This window comes from Rhinolophus sinicus, chromosome 15 (genome assembly GCF_057876585.1).
Source record: "Rhinolophus sinicus isolate RSI-liver-muscle chromosome 15, RSI-T2T, whole genome shotgun sequence".
Taxonomy (NCBI): Eukaryota; Metazoa; Chordata; class Mammalia; order Chiroptera; family Rhinolophidae; genus Rhinolophus; species Rhinolophus sinicus.
Window position 1 is genome coordinate 47,076,476 of NC_142515.1, and position 8,525 is coordinate 47,085,000.

At 38.4% G+C, this 8,525-nt stretch overlaps 1 non-coding gene across 1 annotated transcript; it reads left to right on the plus strand.

The window, feature by feature from the left end:
- Nucleotides 1–3,675: 3,675 nt before the first annotated feature.
- On the plus strand, nt 3,676–3,783 carry LOC141573029 (U6 spliceosomal RNA). The gene has a single exon (XR_012498613.2). It is a non-coding gene; the product is annotated as a U6 spliceosomal RNA (small nuclear RNA).
- Nucleotides 3,784–8,525: the final 4,742 nt, after the last annotated feature.

Sequence of the window (8,525 nt, forward strand, 5' to 3'; positions counted from 1 at the left end):
CAGCAGTCTGCAGGTTACCGTACGAAACCGAAGCTTGAAGCCGAGATAAAAGCTGTGATGCACAAGCTTTAACATTGCTTCAGCAGTCCTCTGGTTTTAAATGATTGAAGATGTGTTATAAATAGTCTTTAATAAACAGCAGCCCAGTTTCTGTTTCCTGCGAACCAACCTTCCTCTGCTTGAACAGGACAAAAGGTTTTGGGGAAAGGCATCACTTCATTTGATTCCATTGCCCAAGATTATGAAGTATACACATACACTTCTCTTAGGATTTTTGAAAGAATTGCCAGTTATTCCGTAATAACCCTATATCCAAAATGACCACCAGAAGAAGTAGAAGGTTGACAGGTCATGGTGTAAGCATAAGAGATAGGAACCTAACGAAGCTAGGATGCATGGGGTTTAGTCAGGGCAAACAGGAAAGGATTGATTGACCTGGCACACTAAAACGAAGTTTACTGCAATAAAAAAAAAAATTTAAGAATCCAATCTCCAGATTTATTCTACACTAAAAAGAAAAAAAAAAAAAATGCTGATTCAGGCCAGCCGTGATTTAATGGTGCTTATATTAACAGTGCTTATTAAACTTCTTAAAATAACAGTCGAAGTCTAAGCAGCAGGGTCAGAACCATTCCTGTCTTTTACTGTTCCTAGCAGTAACCACTTAAGTGCCATCTTGCCCAGCTGAAAATGCTTCCTATTTGTAAAAGAACTGACTATTCAGTATTAACTTTTAATTTAAATTCCTTTGAACAAATGTGTATTATCCCGAAATGATGTAATCCCATAGGTAACCACATTCTTTCAGATCATGACAGAGATTCTCATACCTCTCTAAATACCTTCAAAACAATGCTCAGATGAGAATGGTTTTACATCCAAATTTTAAGTGAGAGAATGATAGAGGAAATATAAATAAGAACAAATATGGTTAGGGTAAGAAAATACAATATAACTCTGGAATTCTGTGTAAACAAGATAGACAAAGTTTACAAGATGGCTATAAGAAGTACTTAATTTGTAAAATCTAGGTTTCACAGCATAATGTATACTCTTATTTATCAGTATTGTCTCACCCCTCTTCTAGGCCAATTACCCTAAATCATGCTTCACTCAATCACCTTTTAACGTCACGTGATAAGGCTTTTCCTCATTCTCCCACTTTGCAGGTGAGAACACTGAGGCAATGAACCAGAACTGGGGATTGACCTCAGATCACACATACGCTTACAGGAAAGGTTTACCTGCCAAACCCTGTAATACTAGCTGAAGTCCCTCCCCAGTTTCATAAAGAAGTGAAACATTTGGATTGCTTTTCTTAGTTCTCATGATAGATAACGACACAAAAACAAAATGTCTCGGATTATTTTCATAACGAACTGAAATTGAAGGTAATTTACTAAAAATTTTTCTTTGAGAAGCTATACTATTTTTGGGAAAACTGTTTATGATAGATGTTGTTTAAGAATGATGTAGCTGTGCTGAACTGATCAGAAACTGACATGCTGCTTCAGCAGTCACCAGCAATCCTCCTCTCCTTGCTCACAGTGGGTCCTCGCGGCCTGACATGCTTTCTATCACAGACTTCTTTCGGGGGCAACTACATTGCAGTTAGGCAATTTGAGTTACGCACTTGCGTACATAAAAGTCCTTTTCCTTTGCAAATGTTGAGCTTAGGGGTTAAGAATGGAGATGTTCTCAACCATAATGAAAAGGAATCAAACGTATATAAAATGTTTGAGAGTGAAGAGTGGATGAATGAGAGCTAAGAGGGCAGACGTCTTCATTCTGGATGCCTGGCAAGGAGCTATCCCAAACATTTGGGTCGGGGATGGTATATTGAGTTAAAAATGGTGAAATAAAGTTATTTTTGCACATTATCCTCTATTCAAACCCATGACACATACAAAAATAATGAACTAGAGGGGAAACTCCCACCTCCAATAAAAGAACAGCTATAACTGCCATGAAGTGTGGGTACTCGTTGCGAGCAGACACTTTCCCTCTTAGACTTTGAACAGTATTTATTTTTCCCACAAGTGCCGGAATCTTCAAGGGTATATTCTTGGTTAGAGCAATCCGGTACAACATTAAGGACCGATCCTGGAGAGGCCGAGACTATTCTTGTAGAGAACCAGTTTCTGTCCGGGAGGTAGAGCTAGGGATAAACCAAGCCATCTTCATCATTGTATGATGTCTGACCTCGCTTCTTTTAAGAAGTGATAGAGATGAAATGAGTGAGAGAAGTGCTGTGGTAGCAGTAGGTAGAGGGCTTTGCATCCATTTATTTTCATCCACTGAGGGAGATGTCTTCCTAGAGAAAGCTAAGGAAGTAACAGATCTGGTGAAAGAGCAGTTGAGATAATACAAGGGGAGTTTCCCCAAGAAACACAGGACCTAAGTGTAAAACAAAACAGTCCGCTCTTCAAAGGAGCATAAACAAAAGGTAGATAAAAAACATGAATTCACAAAAGAAATTGTCCCCAAACAGTGGGCTCAGACAAATAGTTTTCTCCGATTTTTAAGAAACGTTCCTTTTTTAAAGGGTTGAAGAATTACAGAAGTTCATAAAAGTAGAAACAAAGCAAGAAAAAGTAAACTGGCGGAGCTCATGAAAGGAATAGAAGTCAAATATTAAAACCATACAGAAAAAGTCACCTTAAAGTCAGTTAAAAATGGAGTAACAAAGTGAAAACCAGAGACCCAACAGGCTTGAGGAAATTACACACAATAAAATGAAAGATAGCATGTTAAGTTGAACCATATGAAATTGTTATGTCCAATTGATCTACAAAAAAGGTTGTTTTTTATGGTTCAACCTAACGCATCTTTTCCATTTTATTTTCCATATGAAATTGCTGATAAAGAGAAAGCAACCCCAGAGAATTTTGTATCTGGCCAAGTTATCCTTTAAGAATAAAGACAAAGGGGCAGCCGGTGGCTCAGTTGGTTAGAGTGTAGTGCTCATAACACCAAGGTCGCTGGTTTGATTCCCACATGGGCCAGTGAGCTGTACCCGCCACTGCTAGATTGAAAAAACAGTGACTTGACTTGGAGCTGATGGGTCCAAAACACATTGTTCCCCAATATTCCCCAATAAAAATTTTTAAAAAAAAATGAAGACAAAATTATGGATATTCTCAAGCATAGGTGAACTTAAAGAATAACACACTTATGACCCACCTTTTAAAAAAAATACCAAAATGAGAAACAGAAACTCATAAACACAGACAATAGTTTAGTGGTTACCAGAGGGTAAGGGGGGTGGGGGGGTGGGGGGTGGGAGATGAGGGTAAGGGGGATCAAATATATGGTGATGGAAGGAGAACTGACTCTGGGTGATGAACACACAATGGGATTTATAGATGATGTAATACAGAATTGTACACCTAAAATCTATGTAATTTTACTAACAATTGTCACCCCAATAAATTTAATAAAATATATTTTAAAAAAAATACCAGCCAATACAACTGTAAAAATTTGATTTACAATGTCAGTTTTAAAAACCCTTAGTAATGTAGAAATAATATAATGAAAACTAAAATTGTCCTAATTTCCTGTCTTTCATAATAAATGAATATTAGATATTGTTCTAAAGTTGAAACGTACTAATATCTATGTTTTTTATAACCTTTTAACTCAGTCTAGATAATTCTTTTGCAAATAACTCTAATGCTTGCTTTGAGAGCATGTATACCAAAAATTGGAACGATACAGAGAAGATTAGCCTGGCTCCTGTGCATGGTTGACACGTAAATTTATGAAGCATTCCATATTTTTGAAACTAATATAATATTGTGTGTCAACTGTAATTGAAAAATAAATTTTAAAAAATAGGTCCAGTGGTAAGAAAAATCTGAAGTTCAATAATTCATTTTTACTTTACCTAAAGTAAAATTGAGTCTAATACTTTTTCAAAAACTTTGTATTTGGGAATAATTACAGATTTACAGGAAGTTGCAAAAATAGTATAGAAAGGTTCCATTATACGCCCTTCCCTGATTTCTCCCAGTGGTTACATCTTACATTGTTATAGTATAATATCAAAACCAGGAATATGACATTGGCATAATGTGTGATACAAAGTTCTGTCTTTTATTTTTTTTTCCCATAAAGACTGGGGGAAAGAAAAAGCATGTTGGGTCCCATCTTGCACTTTAAGCCAAGGTAGCCCTTGATGCTTCTGTCACAGGGTGAGGTTGTTGGGCAGTCCCCAGGGTACCAGATCCCTGTCCACCTGGAAACCCTGGCAACCCATGAGAATTTCAAGCAGGGCATTGCAGGGCTTCCGTGCTTGGCACTCCAAAATGTGAGGAGGGTTTTTATTGTTGTTTGTTTGCAGTTTTTTAAATTGAAAGAAAATTCACGTAACATAATAGTAATTCTTTTAAAATGTAGATTCAGTAGATTTTCGTATGCTCAAGGTTGTGCAACCATCATCACTATCAAATTCCAAAACGTTTTCATCACTCTAAAAAGAAAACTCTACCCATTAGCAGTTAGTCATTTCCCATTTTTCTCTCCCCCACTCTCCTGGCAACCACTAATCTACATTCTGTCTCTATGGATATGCCTATTTGTGAATATTTCATGTAAATTGGAATCATATGTGTGGCCTTTCATGTATGATTTCTTTAACACTTAGAATAATGTTATCAAGGTCCGTCCATGTTGTAGCATATATTAGTACTTCATTTCTTTTTATGGCTGAATAATATTTCAGTGTATAGATATATATACACATTATTTTGTTTATCCATTCATCAGTTGAGGGACATTTAGATTGTTTCTACTTTTTGTCTATTATGAAAAATGCTGCTATGAACATTCATGTAACAACTTTTTCTGTGAACGTATTTTGATTTATCTTGGGTGCATACCTAGGATCGGGCTTGCTGGGTCATCCATTGAGTTTTTTATTTCCATTAATATACAAGGTCTGACAATTAAGTTTGCAAACTCATTCTAGGAAAAGTGCTACATACCTCATTGTTGAATATCACTACGGTCACCTTCAAAGCACTCCCCTTGGGAAGCTGTGCACTAACGCCAGCGCCTAGTCCACCCTTCAAAGCAATTTTGGAACTCTTTTTCTGGAATGGCCATCAGAGCCGTCGTTGTATTACCCTTGATGTCTTGAATGTTATCAAAATGTCTTCCTTTCAATATTTTCTTTTTTTTTTCTTATTAAATTTATTGAGGTGACAATTGTTAGTAAAATTACATAGATTTCATGTGTACAATTCTGTATTACATCATCTATAAATCCCATTGTGTGTTCATCACCCAGAGTCAGTTCTCCTTCCATCACCATATATTCGATCCCCCTTACCCTCATCTCCCACCCCCCACCCCCCCATCCCCCTTACCCTTGGCAACCACCAAACCATTGTCTGTGTCTATGAGTTTCTGTTTCTCATTTGTTTGTCTTGTTCTTTTGTTGCTTTTGGTTTATATACCACATATCAGTGAAATCACATAGTTCTCTGCTTTTTCTGTCTGACTTATTTCGCTCAGCATTACACTCTCAAGATCCATCCATGTTGTCACAAATGTTCCTATATCATCTTTTCTTACCGCTGAATAGTATTCCATTGTGTATATATACCACAACTTCTTCATCCATTCATCTATCGAAGGACATTTTGGTTGTTTCCATGTCTTGGCCACCGTAAACAAAGCTGCAATGAACATTGGAGCACACGTGTCTTTATGTATAAATGTTTTCAGATTTTTTGGGTAGATACCCAGGAGAGGGATTGCTGGGTCATATGGCAATTCTATTTGTAATTTTTTGAGGAACCTCCACACCGCCTTCCATAACGGCTGCACCAGTCTGCATTCCCACCAACAGTGTATGAGGGTTCCTTTTTCTCCACAGCCTCTCCAACATTTGTTACTATTTGTCTTGTTGATGATCGCCATTCTGACTGGGGTGAGGTGATATCTCATTGTGGTTTTTATTTGCATTTCTCTGATGATTAGTGATGTTGAGCATTTTTTCATATGTCTATTTGCCATTTGTATGTCTTCTTTGGAGAAATGTCTCTTCAAGTCCTCTGCCCATTTTTCAATTGGGTTGTTTGTTTTTTTGTTGTTGAGTTGCATGAGTTCTTTGTATATTCTGGATACTAGCCCCTTATCGGAGGCACTGTTTGCAAAAATCTTCTCCCATTCAGTTGGTGGCCTCTTTATTTTGTCAATGGTTCAATATTTTCTTTATCTTTGGGTGAAGAAAGAAGTCATTGGGGGCCAGACCAGGTGAGTAGGGAGGGTGTTTATTTGTTTACTGGCTAAAAACTCCCTCACATACAGTGCCCTGTGAGCTGGTGCATTGTTGTGATGCAAGAGCCATGAATTGTTGGCAAAAGATTCAGGTCATTTTCATCTAACTTTTTCACACAGGCTTTTCAGTACTTCCAAATAGTAAACTTGGTTAACTGTTTGTCCAGTTGGTTGGTACAAATTCATAATGAATAATCCTTCTGATAAAAAATGTTAGCAACATCATTGCAACAAGTTCACCAACTTTATTGTAAGACCTTGTATTTTTTTATTTGGAATTTTTTTCCAGTTTCATTGAGAATAATTGACATGTACACTGTATAAGTTTAAGGTATACCGCATAATGACTTGATTTACATATATTGTGAAATGATTAGCACAATGAGTTTAGTTAACATCCTTCATCTCATACAGATACAAAAAAAAAAGTTTTTTTTTCCTTGTGATTTACTCTCTTAACAACTTTCAAATATACCATATAGCAGTGTTAACTATAGTCGTCATGTTGTATATTATAGCTGAAGTACTTACTTATCTTATAACTGGAAATTTGTATCCTTTGACCACCTTCATTTAATCCCCCCATCCTCTACTGCCCCCCAAACCCCATCCTCTGGTAACCACATATGTGATCTCTTTTTGTATGACTTTTAGTTTTTGTTTTGTTTTTATTCCTTTTCTCTTTTTTAGATTCCATGTATAAGTGAGATCATAAAGTATTTGTCTTTCTCTCTGATTTATTTCTCTTAGCATAATGCCCTCAAGGCTCATCCATGTTGTTGCAAATTACAGAATTTCCTTCTTTGTTATGACTGAGTAATATTTCATTGTGTGTGTGTGTGTGTGTGTGTGTGTACACACATACTACAATTTCTTTTTTAAAATCTGAATCCTGCCTTTCTTTAAATTTTATTGGCTAACAGTGTGTTTTTTCCAGGACCCATCAGCTTCAAGTCAGGTTGTTGTCCTTCAATCTAGTTGTGGGGGGTGCAACTCAGGTCCAAGTCCAGTCTCCCACCATCCCATGCGGGGATTGAATCATTGTTAAGAGCTCGCGCTTTAACCAACTGAGCCATCCGGCCGCCCACCGGCAGCTCAGCAGCAGTTCAGTTCAAGTTGCTGTCTTTCAGTCTTTAGTTGGAGGGGGCACAGCTCACCATCCCATGCAGGAATTGAACCGCCCCCGTACAACAATTTCTTTATCCAGTCATCCATCAATGGACACTTAGGTTGTTTCCACATCTTGGCTATTGTAGATTACGCTGCTATGAACATGGGGGTGCAGATATCTCTTCAATACTATTATGTTTTTTAATTCTAATATTTGTATTTTGTTCTAATCATCTGTGTTGGTGTCCTCATTCACTTTGAGATCTTCTGGTTCTTGGTATGACAAGTGATCTGTGTTTGAAACCTGGACATTGTGGTATTGTAAAATTCTAGATCTTATTTAAATTTTGTATTTTAGCAGACACTGCTCAAACCTCTGACTCCACCCCAGTGGGTGAAGAGGACTTGTTACCACCAGATCATGGTAGAAGTGCAGGATTTCTACTCTGTCTCCTTTGACAGTGGAAAGAGAGATGACGGAGAATTGTCTCTTCTGGGTGGGGATTGCATTTCAGGTTCTCCACTAGGCCTGAAAGTGAAGGGGTATCTTGTTACTGCTTTCCACATGGTCTCCACTGCCTCTGAGGAGGGGTGGACTTGTTACGGCTGAGCTGTGGTGGAAGTTCTCACTCTCTGCCTGGCCACCTCGGACACCATCCTAGTGGGGAAGGGGAAGGGCACTCAGTAGGGCTGCCAGGTAGGGGTAAAAGTCCAAGTGCCCCATGTGGTCTCCAATGGCACTGCAAGGGCCTGGGGGGCTCTCCACAACCCTTTCTCCCTCACTACTTTGTGGTGTGGGTGCAGTTGGGACACATCATGTAACCTGGCAGGTGTAGCAGTCTAGGCGTTCCAACTGGCCTTTGAAGGGACAGTGGTGGGGCCACCATTTTTTCTGTGATATTTAGCTGGAGTAGAATGATTATGTCAAGGTTTCTGTCTTGCTAGGCTGCCCCTTTTCCTGGCCCTTTTAGCTTGAGGTATTAGTTTTCCATGCCCATTGGCATTTCCAGGTTGCCGGCTGGGATAGATGAAGCAAAAAGAAAACCCAGAGAACGACAGGGATGTCGTTCTTGGATCCCGAGGTCCCTAGCCAGCCAGTCTGCCTCTCTCTACCTGTCAGAGTCTTA